Source organism: Hyperolius riggenbachi, chromosome 11 (assembly GCF_040937935.1).
Source record: "Hyperolius riggenbachi isolate aHypRig1 chromosome 11, aHypRig1.pri, whole genome shotgun sequence".
Taxonomy (NCBI): domain Eukaryota; kingdom Metazoa; phylum Chordata; class Amphibia; order Anura; family Hyperoliidae; genus Hyperolius; species Hyperolius riggenbachi.
In genome coordinates, this window is record NC_090656.1 from 101,331,835 (window position 1) to 101,347,559 (window position 15,725).

Below are 15,725 nucleotides of genomic sequence, written 5' to 3' on the forward strand. Positions count from 1 at the left end.
AGCATTTTTATCTGTAAATTTCTCACAAATTTCACCATAGAGCCACCATAAGTACCCACGAACTTACAAGCGTGGTGCCATTTACTTGGGCATTAGAGCTAGGGATTAGCCCTTTCATCTTGAAGTGGACAATGAAGCTTTGCAAATGGAGAAGGATTTACTGCAAAGTAATACCATTGTCATGAATCATGCATGTTGGTAGTGTTATGGTGGTGGAGCCCCATGCTGTATGGCTCAGCTGTTCTGACATTACCAGCCTGCATGGAGGATAATAATAAGTGAACAAGTTAACATTCTAAGATACAGTGGCTTGCAAAAGTATTCAGCCCCCTTGAAGTTTTCCACATTTTGTCACATTACTGCCACAAACATAAATCAATTTATTGGAATTCCACGTGAAAGACCAATACAAAGTGGTGTACACGTGAGAAGTGGAACGAAAATCATACATGATTCCAAATTTGTTTTACAAATCAATAACTGCAAAGTGGGGTGTGCATAATTATTTAACCCCCCTGAGTCAGTACTTTGTAGAACCACCTTTCGCTGCAAGGAATGCTGCCAGTCTTTTAGGGTATGTCTCTACCAGCTTTGCACATCTAGAGACTGAAATCCTTGCCTATTCTGCTCTGCAAAACAGCTCCAGCTCAGTCAGATTAGATGGAAAGCATTTGTGAACAGCAGTTTTCAGATCTTGCCACAGATTTTTGATTGGATTTAGATCTGGACTTTGACTGGGCCATTGTAACACATAGTTATGTTTTGTTTTAATTTAAACCATTGCATTGTTGCCCTGGCTTTATGTTTAAGGTCATTGTCCTGCTGGAAGGTGAACCTCCGCCACAGTCTCAAGTCTTTTGCAGACTCCATAAGGTTTTCTTCCAAGATTGCCCTGTATTTGGCTCCATCCATCTTCCCATCAACTTTGACCAGCTTCCCTGTCCCTGCTGAAGAGAAGCACCCCCAGAGCATGATACTGCCACCACCATATTTGACAGTGGGGATGGTGTGTTCAGAGTGATGTGCAGTGTTAGTTTTTCGCCACACATAGCGTTTTGCATTTTGGCCAAAAAGTTCCATTTTGGTCTCATTTGACCAGAGCACCTTCTTCCACATGTTTGCTGTGTCCCCCAAACTGAAAACTGGACTTCTTATGCTTTTCTGTTAACAATGGCTGTCTTCTTGCCACTCTTCCATAAAGGCCAATTTTGTGCAGTGCATGACTTATAGTTGTCCTATGGACAGATTCCCCCACCTGAGCTGTAGATCTCTGCAGTTCGTCCAGAAGCACCATGGGCCTCTTGACTGCATTTCTGATCAGCATTCTCCTTGTTCGGCCTGTGAGTTTAGGTGGACGGCCTTGTCTTGGTAGGTTTACAATTGTGCCATACTCCTTCTATTTCTGAATGATCGTTTGAACAGTGCTCCGTGGGATGTTCAAGGCTTTGGAAATCTTTTTATAGCCTAAGCCTGCTTTAAATTTCTCAATAACTTTATCCCTGACCTGTCTGGTGTGTTTTTTGGACTTCACGGTGTTGTTGCTCCCAATATTCTCTTAGACAACCTCTGAGGCCCTCACAGAGCAGCTGTATTTGTACTGACATTAGATTACACACAGGTGCACTCTATTTAGTCATTAGCACTCATCAGGCAATGTCTATGGGCAACTGACTGCACTCAGACCAAAGGGGGCTGAATAATTATGCACACCCCACTTTGCAGTTATTGATTTGTAAAAAATGTTTGAAATCATGTATTATTTTCTTTCCACTTCTCACGTGTACACCACTTTGTATTGGTCTTTCACGTGGAATTTCAATACATTTGATTCATGTTTGTGGCAGTAATGTGACAAAAAGTGGAAAACTTCAAGGGGGCCGAATACTTTTGCAAGCCACTGTATGTTTTATTACTTGCATAAATGTAACACACATCTTCCATTATTTTTTACGTGAAACAGTAGCTTTGATATGAAACAGTAGTAGTGTTAAAACCATTTACTGAATCCGTGAAAAGAATGTCAGGAGTCAGGACAATAAAAAGCCGTTCAAGCAACACATTCAATGGATAGGTGAGCTAATATTCGCCCAACACCATTTTATTAATTGAATCATGCAAATTGCTAATCCCATGAGTTAAAGAAACACCAGCCCTTAACCTAAGCGATCATTGTAATTGTATCAGGCCCATTATGTTTCACCTTAAAGCGTGATTTTAAAGCGGGATTGTCACCAGAAAACTCAAATTTCAACGAGGTGTATTAAGTGATAAAGATGCTAATCCTGCATTCAAAACTTTTAAAACTCTTTCTGCTGTTATGGTTTGGAGTCATCATCGCATACCTTGGGACCATTGGCGCTTGCCCTTACCAAACAGTTTCATGCCTCGGGGTCTTTTGTAGCTATAATATATTACCCCTATTCCCTTTATTTCCCCCTCCTTCTAATGACATAAGACAGTTCACTTCCTAGTATAGTCCCCAGTGGGAGTGACTGAAGACTCTGGGAGGAGGGTGAGAAACGAATACACAACTAGCAAGAGGAGAAAAAAAAAGTGAGGGAGGAAATTATGTCAGGAGGTCAAAGATAACCGAAATGGAAACTGACTAGAATAGGATTCTCTGCTTTTCCTTTATAAAATTCACAGGACTCATAACATGGACAGTGCAATACATCTGCTATGTAAGTAGAACTTGTATTTATTTACTTATGTATGTTTTTTTGTTATTTCTAGGGTAGCATGAATGTCACTTGTTCTTTAAAGGGGAACTTCAGCCTAAACAAACATACTGTTATTAAGTTACATTAGTTATGTTAATTAGAATAGATAGGTAATATAATCTTTTACCCACCCTGTTTTAAAAGAACAAGCAAATGTTTGTGAATCATGGGGGCTGCCATCTTTGTCATGGGGGCAGCTATCTTTTTGGTTGAAAGGAGGTGACAGGGAGCAGGAGACACAGTTCCAACCATCATGTGTCCTGATCACCTCTCCCAGCTGCACACGCTAGGCTTCAAATGTCAAATTCAAACTGTAAAAAAAAAAAAAATTGCACCAAAACAGCAGAACGAGAACAACAACATCAGAAATCCCATCATGCTTTGCACAGCATAAGGGGAAAACTGCCCGGGCAGTTTTCTTCTGTGCAGCTAAAAATGAGGCTTGTATAAGAGAAACAAAGTTCTGATGCTGTGAAACTGTTAAAGAAACACCAGGCCTTTTCAGTGCTGCTGAGTCGATTTTTAGTCTGGAGGTTAACTTTAAGGCTACTTACACACTAAGACGTTGCGTTTTAGGGGACGTTATGGTCGCATAACGTGCCCCTAACGCAACGCATGGTGGTGCGGGAGAGGACGTTAGAGTGAGCCGCGTTAGGCGGCTCTATCCGCATAAGGTCTCCCAGAGTGGCGTTGATTGGCCGCCGGGACCACGTGATGCGGAGCGAGACACTCCGCATCACGTGGTCCCGCTGGCCAATCAGCGGCCGCCAGTGCAGTGCATATTAAGTAGCCATGTGCACGGCTACTGTAGCAGCATCTCCCCGCCTCCTCTCCGCCCCCCACTGAACATGTGCAAACAGTCTAACGCGGCTAAAGCCACGTAGAACGCACAGCATGCTGCACTTTCACTACAACGTGCAGCGTTACATGTAACGCAACGTGGGCAGTGTGAACAGCCCATTTGTGTTACATTGCTGTGCGTTGGGGGAGCGTTACAGGCTGCACTAACGTGCACCTGTAACGTCCCACTGTGAAAGCACCCTAAAGGGAACCTTAACTGAGCTGGAAAAAAAAAAAAGATTTTCACTTACCTGGGGCATCTACCGGCCCCCTGCAAATGTCCTGTGCCTGCCCCGGGACAAAACGAATCCTCCGGTCCCTCCCGCAGCAAGCCAGTTTCATTTCCAGCGGACTTCCCATTTAGCGGGCCACTGCACCTGTGCGGTCCTGGCTGTACGCATCCTCATTCATGCTCCTGTTGTCATCCTATGCATGCACAGTATGAGAAATCTAGTACTGCGCATGTGCAGGATGGCGACGGGAGTGAGAACGATGATGCGTGCGGCCAGGGCCAAGCAGGCACAGCGGCCTGCCGACTGGCCAGTCACCAGAAATGAAACTGGCTCACAGCGGGGGACCGTAGGATCGGTTTGCCCCAGTGCGGGCATAGGACGTCTGCAGGGAGTAGTAGAAATCCTAGGTAAGTAAATCTTTTTTTTTCCCAGCTCAGTTAAGGTTCCCTTTAACTACTGCAAAATCCTACCATCTGGTATTTAGAAATGGCCCAAATGATTCGCCGGCGAATGGTTCCCGGCGAACTTCCGTGGTTTGCGATTGCAGAGAACCGCAAACTTTTCCGGAAGTTCGGTTCACCCCCATAGTGCATCATGAGGGTCAATTTTGACCCTCTACATCACAGTCAGCAGGCACATTGTAGCCAATTAGGCTACACTCCCTCCTGGAGCCCCACCCCCCCTTATAAAAGGCAGGCAGCATCAGGCATTAGACTCACTCGTGTGCCTGCCGTAATTAGAGAAGGGATAGCTGCTGCAGACTCCCATAGGGAAAGCTTAGTTAGGCTATTGTAGGCTTGTTAGCTTGCTCCTGGCTGATTGTTATTGCTAAAAAAGCACCCCTCAACAGCTCTTTTGAGAGCTAATCTTGTTCTTGTGATCAATTTTTTGTGTGTGTGTCTGTCCCACTGACACTTGTATTGCATAGACAGCCTTGGTAATTCCTACTGCCAGGCCCAGCACATTCAGTGACTACCTGTGTGTGTGACAGGTGCACATTGTAATACCCATCACTGCATGTACCTACTACCTGTTGTTCACTTCAGTGCACCCACTTACCTATGTGAGCGCACGCAGTGTCACTGAGCCTGCCGGTACCTGTCTGTGTGTGACAGGTGCACATTATAATACCCATCACTGCATATACCTACCTGACAGGCACTGTTGTTCTATCATTGAGCTAACACAGCCCATATGGGCTTGAAAACCGCCGTGGCCTGCACTCTGGCCATGGTGCGCACCAGTCCAGCACGGCCGTCACTACACAAACAGCTGTTTGCGGTGCGTTACACAGTGAGTTTGGTGTGTCAATGTGAAGTAGTACTCTAATTACACTCCCTGATTGATGTATACACATGCAAGATGTTTTAAAGCACTTTAGGCCTGCAATTTAGCATTCAATGTGATTTCTGCCCTTAAAACGCTGCTTTGCGTCAAATCCAGATTTTTCCCCAGGACTTCTGGCGTCTATACCACTCCGCCATGCCCCCCTCCAAGTGTTAGCCTCCTGAAACATCTTTTCCATCACTTTTCTGGCCAGCATAAGTGTTTCTAGTTTTCAAAGTTCGCTTCCGTATTGAAGTCTATTGCGGAGGCTTGCGAACCGAAAATCGGAGATTCGGGCCATCTCTACTGGTATTCCACTCACTCGAATCTTGCAACTACAATCTATCATGAATGCTGCAGCCAGACTTTATTTCATGGCAGAATCTATTTCAGACTTTCTGATTTGCCTTTAAATCACTCCTTTGCTCCTGTCCCAATTACATTTCTGATCTTGTATGTAATATGACCCTAATTAACCTCTCTGCTTCTCCAGTGATCCAACAAGGACATTCTTCACTTATAACCTCTTCCCATTAACGACTTCAAGACTTCTCTACGGTTCCCCTCGCAATTTAGTAGTCAAGCTGTCCAAGCCCACCACTTTAAATTAGCCTACCTATTTTACTGTACCTATTTGTTATTATCACCAATTGGTCTTAGTTCTGTTTCATCTATCTGCTGAATGGGTTGCAGGTACTGCTGGTGTGAACATTGATAAACAGTTTTGTGTGGCTGAATGTGTTAAATATTCAGCAGGTTTTCTTCTGCTTTGAGTTTGAGCTCCACAGAAATAATAAGAGACATGCCAGTAGACAGAATAGAAAAAGAGGAAAGAAACACATGACCATGATTCACCAGCAGAGGCATATCTACAGGGGTACAGGTATAGCATGTGCCATAGGCACCACTTACTGGGGGCACTGCTCCGTAGAATTCCTGGTGTTCTCCATACAGATTTTAGTTTTTATCTGGTGGACATTCTGCTGCCTTGTTACATCTTTTGGGGCGACAAGCTGCCTGTTATTTTTGGGATATGTATAGGCTGACCTATTACGATACTCAATTCTTATGTGCCATGCTTCACGTCAATTGGACCCAACCAATTCAGCTGAAACTAAATATTTGGAGGGTGCACTTCTTTCCCCGGGGGTGGATATCAGTGTTTGCCATAGGTGCTGTTTTCCCTAGATACGCCTCTGTTCACCAGAAGCTGGATATTATCTGCTCCTGTGCATATTTGTTTCCAAAAGGAGTGGCAATGAATGAGCTGTTCAACAGATTAACGTTGAGCAAAATCAGGACAGACTGCACACGGTGACTGTTAATGGGGAGCACCTGTCTAACATGTTCAATGAACCCATGGGTCTTGAAAGTTTCATCTAAAGGCTTTTAAAGGAATAATAGTTTTACATGTTCTACACTATTGAAGGCTGCTTTGTGTGCCAAGGTAATGGATGCCAGGTTAGTTGAATACACACTGTGGAGGACGCATCAGTGAGTTGTTTGCGGCAAGGAAGGGCTTTACCATCCCCCCAGAACTCTCAGAACCATAAATAGGAGAGTAGTATCTATACAGTGGTACCCACATGTGTTGTGTATGTGGAGCATTATGTATGCCTAATGCAGTATAGGCGCAAATGCACAGTGTTGAACTTTATATTTGGGATTACTGATTGTATCCAATGTTAAAGTGAACCTCCAGACTAAAAATCTACTCAGCAGAACTGAAAAGGCTTGGTGTTTCTTTAACAGTTTCACAGCATCAGAACTTTGTTTTTCTTACCAAAGCATAATTTTTAGCTGCATTTTTAGCTAAACTCCACCCATCAAAGAAAACTGCCCGGGCTTTTTTTCCCTGATGCTGTGCAAAGCATGATGGGATTTCCTATGTTGTTATTCACGTTGTCTAGCAACTGGGAGGGGTGATCAGCACACAGGACTGTTGGAACTGTGTCTCATGCTCCCTGTCACTGCCTTTCAACCAAAAAGATGGCTGCCCTCATGAAATTGCCTGTTCTTTTAAAACAGGGTGGGCAAGAGATTATATTGCCTATCTATTTTAATCAACATAACTAATGTAACTTAATGACAGTATGTTTGTTTAGGCTGAAGTTCCTCTTTAATCTCTTACACCCTGTCTTTTTCTTGATAAGGTTTGGTAGACCGGGACGTTATGCGATATTCAGTGTATGAGCTGTACCAACTTGTTACTGCCTGGGTATATTTGAGAAAACAGAAGCCAGAAGATGTTTTGGGCATACTGATTTGGAAGGAGGAAACACAAGTAGAGACTTATAAAATATGGTAAGATAAGAACAATTAGGAGGCACCTTGCACATAAGTAGTGTTGAGCTGAAATTTGTGTAATTTCGCATTTCCGTAATTACGGATGCAAATTTTGCCGATACGCCTAGAATTTGTAATTTCATAATTGCCACACAAACCGTAATTCAGAATTCCGTAAGCTTAATTTCCGTTGTATAATTGTATGTTTTGTCGCAAATTCGCGTTAAATGCAAAACTTTGTAATTTCGTGTTTTCAATACAAACAAAATTATTTTAATTAAGAAATGGACATAATTTCATTTCTAATAATAATTATACAAGTTTAAGTAATTACTAAACTCAGTAAAGTCACTCATTTGATTGCATCTGCTGATAATGCAAAGGGCCCTGCATGTGCTGCCGCTTTAAATTTATCAGGAGGCTCTAAGGCCTGGTGCACACCAAAAACCGCTAGCAGATCCGCAAAATGCTAGCAGATTTTGAAATGCTTTTTCTTATTTTTCTGTAGCGTTTCACCTAGCATTTTGTGGTTTTGGGAAGCGTTTTTGGTGTAGTAGATTTCATATATTGTTACAGTAAAGCTGTTACTGAACAGCTTCTGTAACAAAAACACCTGCAAAACCGCTCTGAACTGCCGTTTTTCAGAGCGGTTTGCATTTTTCCTATACTTTACATTGGAGGCAGAAACGCCTCCGCAATCCAAAATCTGCAGCAGCCCAGGAGTATGCGTTTCTGCAAAACGCCTCCCGCTCTGGTGTGCACCTGCCCATTGAAATACATTACCCAAGCGTATCCGCAGCCACAAGCGGATCGCAAAACGCAGCCGAACCGCTCTGGTGTGCACTAGGCCTAAGACAGGTTTTCTTTGTCAGGGTGCACTTAGCGGCCATGCATGCTGAGACTCTTGGTTATGAACCTTGCAATATCTGATAATGCAAAGGTCCTTGCACGTGCTGTCACTTTAAATGTATCATGATTCTCTACCTGCAGCCACTTCTAAGACAGGTGCTCTTTGTAAAGGCTCGTACACACATCAGACCATAGTCTTTGGAAAATGAAAGATCACAGACCAATTTTACCCCCTTCCATGTAGTATGAGAGCCATACCTACACAGTCTATTCTATGGAGCTGAACTCCCCATCAGACAGAAATCTTTGCAAGATGCTGCACACAAAGATGCTGTAGACATTCAAAAGATCAGTATCTGCAAAAGATCTGTTCCTGCAAAATGCATTCATCATCTATGATATCTGCAGATCATCATACACACCTTGTTTAACAGACATTCATCTGCAGATCAGATCCACCAGGATGGATTTTCAGATCTACAGATGATTGTCTGATCTGCAGATAAATGTCAGTTAAACAAGGTGTGTATGATGATCTGCAGATCTCATAGACTATGAATGCAATTTGCAGGAACGGATCTTTGGCAGGAACAGATCTTTTGCAGATAGTGATCTTTTGTGTCTGTACAGCATCTGTGTGTGCAGCATCTTGCAAAGATTTTTTTCTGATGGGGAGTTCAGCTCCATAGAAAAGACTGTGAAGGTATGGCTCTCATACTACATGGACATAGCCGGCCTTTGACCTGAGCGACCAGAGCGGTCGCTCAGGGCGCCGGCTTCCAAGGGGGCGCCTATAGCTGGCTACCTATACTAGGGGCACCTACACCTGACTTCCTATACTGGGGGCGCCTATAGCTGGCTATCTTTACTGAGGGCACAAACACCTGGCTACCTATACTGGGGGCACCTAAGCTTGGCAACCTATATTGAGGGCACCTACACATGAGATCCTATACTGGGGGCACCTATACCTGGCTACCTACCTATACTGAATGTGAGGGCTTTTGGGGGGGGGGGGGGGCGCACTGCGGCTATAACGCGTGGTGCAAATTGTCGGTACTGTGCTATCATTCTAAATGGAGGGGGGGCGGCGGCTAACTGTCCCACTGATTGTTTTATTCATATTCTTGAAAGGTTCTAGCTTTAATTTTTAAGTGTATTCAGGATAATGCACTCTTTCCATCCATTCGTGGTTATTAATAGTATTTTTTCTATTATACATATGTGACGTGTCATGACATCATACAGGTTGGGAACCACTGTCCTAGGAGATATCTCTGGAGAAAAGGTGAATTGCATATGGGCCTGTGTGTGTGTGCACCCACGTGCGAAGAGGATGAAGGGGGGGGGGGGGGGGGCACAAAAATCAGGTTTCGCTCAGGGCGCTGTGAAACCTAAGGCCGGCCCTGTACATGGAAGGGGGTAAAATTGGTCTGTGATCTTTCATTTTCAAAAGACTATGGTCTGATGTGTGTATGTGGCCTTAGGGTGCACTTAGCGGCCATGCTGAGACACTTGGTTTTGGGCCTTGCAATACCTGATAATGCTAGGGTCCCTGCACGAGCTGACATTTTAACCACTTGAGGACCACAGGTAAACCCCCTAAAGACCAGGCAATTTTTATCAAAATTGGCCACGGGGCCGCACAACACAGCACACAAGTGATTCCCCCCCCCCTTTTCCCCCCACCAACAGAGCTTCCTGTTGGGTGGGGTCTGATCCCCCCCCCCTCCCCGTGTTTATTTTTTAAAATAAATATGTTAATATTTTTGTATTTTTTTTTACTATTTTATTATTATTATTTTTTTAACCCCTCCCACCCCCCAGCCAGCCAATAATGGCGATCGGCTGTCATAGACTTCTGCCTATGAGAGCCGATCGCTCTCATGGGCCCCAGAGGGACAGCCGTGTCACATGGCTGTCCCCAGTACAGCACTGCTGCTGATCGCAGCGCTGTACATGTTAATAGACGGCAGTTTCGCCATCTAACAGTCTCCCGCCGCTCGGAGACTGAAGGCGGGGTGGAGCTCCGCCCCCCGAGCAGCAGATGCGCGCGCACCCTGCACGGAATATCCTCTGCCGCTGCGGCCACACCCATCAGCATGACGTGGTCGGCAAGCAGTTACATTTATCAGGAGGCTCTGGACTGGAACACAATTTTGACAACGACCGAACGTCCGCGTTAAACACAAAATTCCGATTAGTTTCCATTACAGAAACAATTGTAATTATGAAAAACAATTGGAATTATACAATTTCGTAATTCGAATTTTTTTATTACCGCCGTAATAGCGAATCACGCAACATTTTGCATACTTGTAATTATGTCATTACACTCATCACTACACACAAGATCTTTTTGGGCTCAAGCAGCCGGCTAGGGCCCCTTCTGCTGAGGCCCCCTGACTCCCCTTAAAGGGAAGGTTCAGGGAGGGAGATAAAAAAATAAAAATCAATATCCACTTACCTGGGGCTTCCTCCAGCCCGTGGCAGGCAGGAGGTGCCCTCACCGCCGCTCCGCAGGCTCCCGGTGGTCTCTGGTGGCCAGGCCGGCTGCCAGGTTGGGCTCTGCTGCGCTCCAAGGCCTGGCACTTCTGCGTCCCACGCGGGCGCGCTGACGTCATCGGACGTCCGCCGGGCTGTACTGCGCAGGAGCAGTAGTTCTGGAGGCTGGAGGAAGCCCCAGGTAAGTGGATATTGATTTTTATTTTTTTACCTCCCTCCCTGAACCTTCCCTTTAATGTGTCAGCAAGAGATCAAACTGGTAGATTATCTCAGCTGTCTCTCCTGCTCGCCCTGCCAGCTTCATGCAACTCATTCTTGTGCTGTGTCTACACTCCTCCCCCCTCCATAGCAAAATAACTCATCACTAGCCTGCAGGCTAGCAATGAAGCTGTACAAAACTTAACAATAGTGCTGAACATAACAAACAACTGGTAAATGTATGATTAAATCACATTAAAAATTGCAACAATTTTCTAGTCTGATTCTCATTTAGGAAGAACATTCATACATACAACTCAGTTTAAGTCTATTTTTATTTACAAAGGCATTCAATCCATACTTGGAAAAATCAAATCACTTTCCACCGTATGAGCAGCCTAAACATGAGTTTATCTTCCAGGTAGTTGTGGGTGGAAAAAATTATACAAATGCAGTCCTATACTATGGAAGAGTTACACAAAAGTCTCTTCAGTAGTTAAACAAAAGACCATGAAATCAATACACTCTAGCTTACAGGCTGGAGAGGTTTCTATCCATTCATAGTAGATGGTATTACTACAGCTGGCCTTTCCAGTTTCCTTTTCCCTTTATGTTGTTAATGGTGGTTTTGTTTACCAGCCAGAGTGTGAACTAAACAACACATCTATGATTTACATTTAGAACAGCATTCAATCTGGATGAAACACAGATTTTAAACACATTTTAAAAAAATCAGATTTGATTAAACTATATATAAATCATTCCTCCATCTGTATAATTGCATATTCAGGCGAATGTACCTTTTCAAATCCATAGTGACCTATGCCCGAGTAGGATGAAGCAGATCTTTCTGCAATTGCAATGTTTCTGCTTTTTTTTGTGTGATTTTGGAGCAATTTTTGGGTGATCGCACTTTTCATACAGATGTGAGCTCAAAATACACTCACCCAGGATGGATATAAAGAAAATAAAAATATTTCCCATGGTTCCAGGCGTTGGACACAGGAAAAGGTGTTACAAAGTATAGTACATTTATTGTGCCAAATAATGTAAATAATGTTGTTGGTTTTTTTTTAATTAATTTTATAAATTATTAACATATCATTTGTCCTTCTTTAAAGAGGAACTGTAACGACAAAACGGCCCCTGGGGGGTACTCACCTCGGGTGGGGGAAGCCTCCGGATCCTAATGAGGCTTCCCACGCCGTCCTCCATCCGTCAGGGGTCTCGCTGCAGCCCTCCGTGCAGCGGTGACGTAATATTTACCTTCCTGGCTCCTGCGCAGGCGCTCTCACGGCTGTCGGCGCCGAAGTAGGCGGAAATACCCGATCGCCGTCGGGTCTGCTCTACTGCGCAGGTGCAAGTTTCCGGCGCCTGCGCAGTAGAGCGGACCCGACGGAGATCGGGTATTTCCGTCTATTTCCATGCCGAAAGTCGCCACAGCGCCCCCGCTGGAGCCAGCAAAGGTAAATATTGAACTGACAGTCGGCACAGTCGCCGACTGTTCGGAGGGCTGCAGCGAGACCACCGTGGGACAGAGGACGGCGTGGGAAGCCTCATTAGGATCCGGAGGCTTCCCCCACCCGAGGTGAGTACCCCCCAGGGGATCTTTTTAATGTTACAGAGTCTCTTTAAAGAGACTCTGTAACAAAAATTTCATGCTTTGTTCTACCATCCTACAACTTCCTAAACCTATTCTAATGTGCTCTGGCTTACTGCAGCACTTTCTACTATCACTGTCTCTGTAATAAATCAATGTATCTTTCCCCTGTCAGACTTGTTGTCCTGTGTCTGGAAGGCTGCCAACTCTTCCGTGCTGATCTGTTATGCACACCCCTCTATGCACACTCCAGTGTGTGTGTGTTATTTATATAAGCCAGCAGCGTCTCTACTTATCAGTGAAAGAGAGCTGTATAAAAATCCTCCTCTGTAAGGCCCAGTGCACACCAAAACCGCTAGCAGATCCACAAAACGCTAGCGGTTTTTGGAGCTGATTTCAGAGCGATTCTAGGTATGTTTAGAGACGTTTTCTAAACACACCTAGCGGTTTTGGGTGCGTTTTTGGGTAGCAGATTACACATATTGTTACAGTAAAAGCTTTTAATGAACAGCTTCTGTAACAAAAACGCCTGGCAAACCGCTCTGAAGTAGCGTTTTTCAGAGCGGTTTGCGTTTTTCCTATACTTTACATTGAGGACGAAACGCTTCCGAAAACCGCAAACGCGCAGCAGGAGGCGCGTTTGCGGCTTGGCAAAAACCTCAAACCGCCGGCGTGCACCATCCCATTGCAATACATTAGCCAAGCGTTTTTCCAGGCGGATGCGGCCGGCGGATCGCTCCAAAAACCGCTCGGTGTGCACTAGGCCTTAGGCTGTGAAAGGAGCTGGCTGACACATAGGGCTGGTGCACACCAAAACCCGCTAGCAGATCCGCAAAACGCTAGCAGATTTTTAAACGCTTTTTTTTATTTTTATGAGGCGTTTTGCTAGCGTTTTGCGGATTGCTGCTGCGGTTTTCAGTATAGTAGCTTTCATATATTGTTACAGTAAAGCTGTTACTGAACAGCTTCTGTAACAAAAACGCCTGCAAAACCGCTCTAAAGTGCCGTTTTTCAGAGCGGTTTGCGTTTTTCCTATACTTAACATTGAGGCAGAAACGCATCCGAAATCCAAAAAATGCCTCACCCAGGCATTTTTCGTTTCTGCAAAACGCCTGCCGCTCTGGTGTGCACCACCCCATTGAGATACATTGACCAAGCAGATCCGCAGCCGCAAGCGGATCTGAAAACGCCCAAAAAGCCGCTCGGTGTGCACCAGCCCATACTGAGGAATTACAAACACAGGCACAGGCAGAGCTGTCAGCAGGAAGCCTGTTACTCTTCAGTGCATGAGAGCTGCAGGGGACAGAAGGTAAACACACAAATGATCTCTTGAGATTCAAAAGGAAGGCTGTATACAGCCTGCTTGTGTATGGATGTATTTTCTATGTGTGGACATACTGTACATCAACCTACTTCCTGTTTTGGTGGCCATTTTGTTTGTTTATAAAAAAACTTTTTGAAACTGTTTTTGACAACTTTTAATGTAGCGAGGAGTGGCGAAATTGTGACAGATGGGAATAGGAGATGTCCCCTAACGCACTGGTAAGATTACTTTTGTGCGATTTTAACAATACATATTCTCTTTAAGGTGCATTATTGCAAACTATGAGCTTGATTCACTAAACAAATATCACACCTTATCAAAGTTAACATGCCTTATCAGAGTAGCATAGCAAGCGCTATGAACTTATGCCTGCTAATTGGCAATGGCACTCGTCCTACCCTGAGCTCCTGCGGGTTCATATCGCTCGCTCGCTATGATAATCTGATAAGGCGTGTTAACTTTGATAAGCTGTGATATCTTTGATAAGGTGTGATATTTGAGTTATCACGGTTTAGTGAATCAAGCCCTATGTGTTTTACTGAGAACCTGTCCATCCAAAACTGATATTTGATCGAAAGTGGTGGGCTTATTCACCCTCTTGGATGGCGAGTCTGTAGACTTTTTTCAACTTTCAATGTTACAGGAACACTGAGACAAAACAAACAAAGGCTGCAGGAGGGTCATGTCTACTCATTGTCCACCCACCACTGTCACCTTACCTATGACATGCTCCCACAATTGTCCTCCTCAGTTTCTGTACTGGCAGCTCCTGGACCATACCATACATGGGGGGTTGGTAGAGACAGGGGACATGAAACCGAGCCAGGAAAAATCAGTATGGCGTGCTCCAGTACACACCTTATTTATTTGTATACTTGGCACTATACATACACATGTCTACCTCAATTTGTCACTACAGGTACACTTTAAGTAGCTACAGGGAGAAATCACAAAAGTAATTAAAAGGGCAGTGAACTGACTAGTAACAAAATAAACCCCTACTCCTGAGAAACATAAAAGTCATTATGGCTACAGATACACCCAGGACACTGAAGTCAGGCTGCGAAGCAGACAACTATTGTGGGGTCCTTCCATCTCGCAAACAGCTGGAGTGCACATAGCTATCAAAAACATTTCAATTCAATAACAGGACAAACATGTATTCCAGGAGGGTAAAACTTCACTACTGACTCCAGTTCAGTGTAGATTCATGATAATACAATACTTTTTATTTAAACTAATAATTCTTTCATCCTTTTTTGACACACACACACACAAAAAGTTATTTTCAAAACAACAGAAACAGTTACTATGGGAACTGTGAGATCAGAAGTCAGTTACTTAAAAATAGCCCTACAAAAGAGTGTGACTTCAGGCTGCAGAGAAACGTTGAAGTCATCCATGACGTAGAATGAGATTGTAATGAGTTTGCAACAGTGAAGAACCTAAAAAAAGTTGGCAGTATAGCACAGGCACATCTGAATAATCAAAGAATCAGGTTTGGCTGGTTCTCAGGTGCATTATTACACTCAGGGAAACCTGGCCCCACCTAATTATTGCCTCACCTTGTGTTCCACAACTGCTGCTTCTCAGTCATTCACCTGCTTTCCATGCGGAGCACTGCACCTGCTTCACTGCAATCACCGGGCGCCTTTCAGCGAGGTAAGGCACATATTTATTATTACTATGAAGATGCAAATAGAGGCACATACAGCTGTGATCGCTGTCCTTTTCCTAATTCAAAGGACAAAGTGACTTAAAACTACAGACTCCACTAGCCATATGTGGACAAAGGAGTGTGTGTTAAAAGTGCATTTTCGAGGAAAAAAATATATGCAATATAC

General features: G+C 44.3%; 2 protein-coding genes across 2 annotated transcripts in view; one reads left to right on the forward strand and one right to left on the reverse strand.

The window, feature by feature from the left end:
* The window catches only part of ANO3 (anoctamin 3), a 522,514-nt gene that overhangs the window by 92,154 nt on the left and 414,635 nt on the right, over nucleotides 1–15,725 (reverse strand). The window lies entirely within an intron of this gene.
* The window catches only part of MUC15 (mucin 15, cell surface associated), a 51,458-nt gene continuing 51,195 nt past the window's right edge, over nucleotides 15,463–15,725 (forward strand). The window contains exon 1 of the mRNA XM_068261586.1: nucleotides 15,463–15,543. The gene's annotated coding sequence lies outside the window, so the exon portion shown is untranslated. The remainder of the gene's footprint in view (nucleotides 15,544–15,725) is intronic.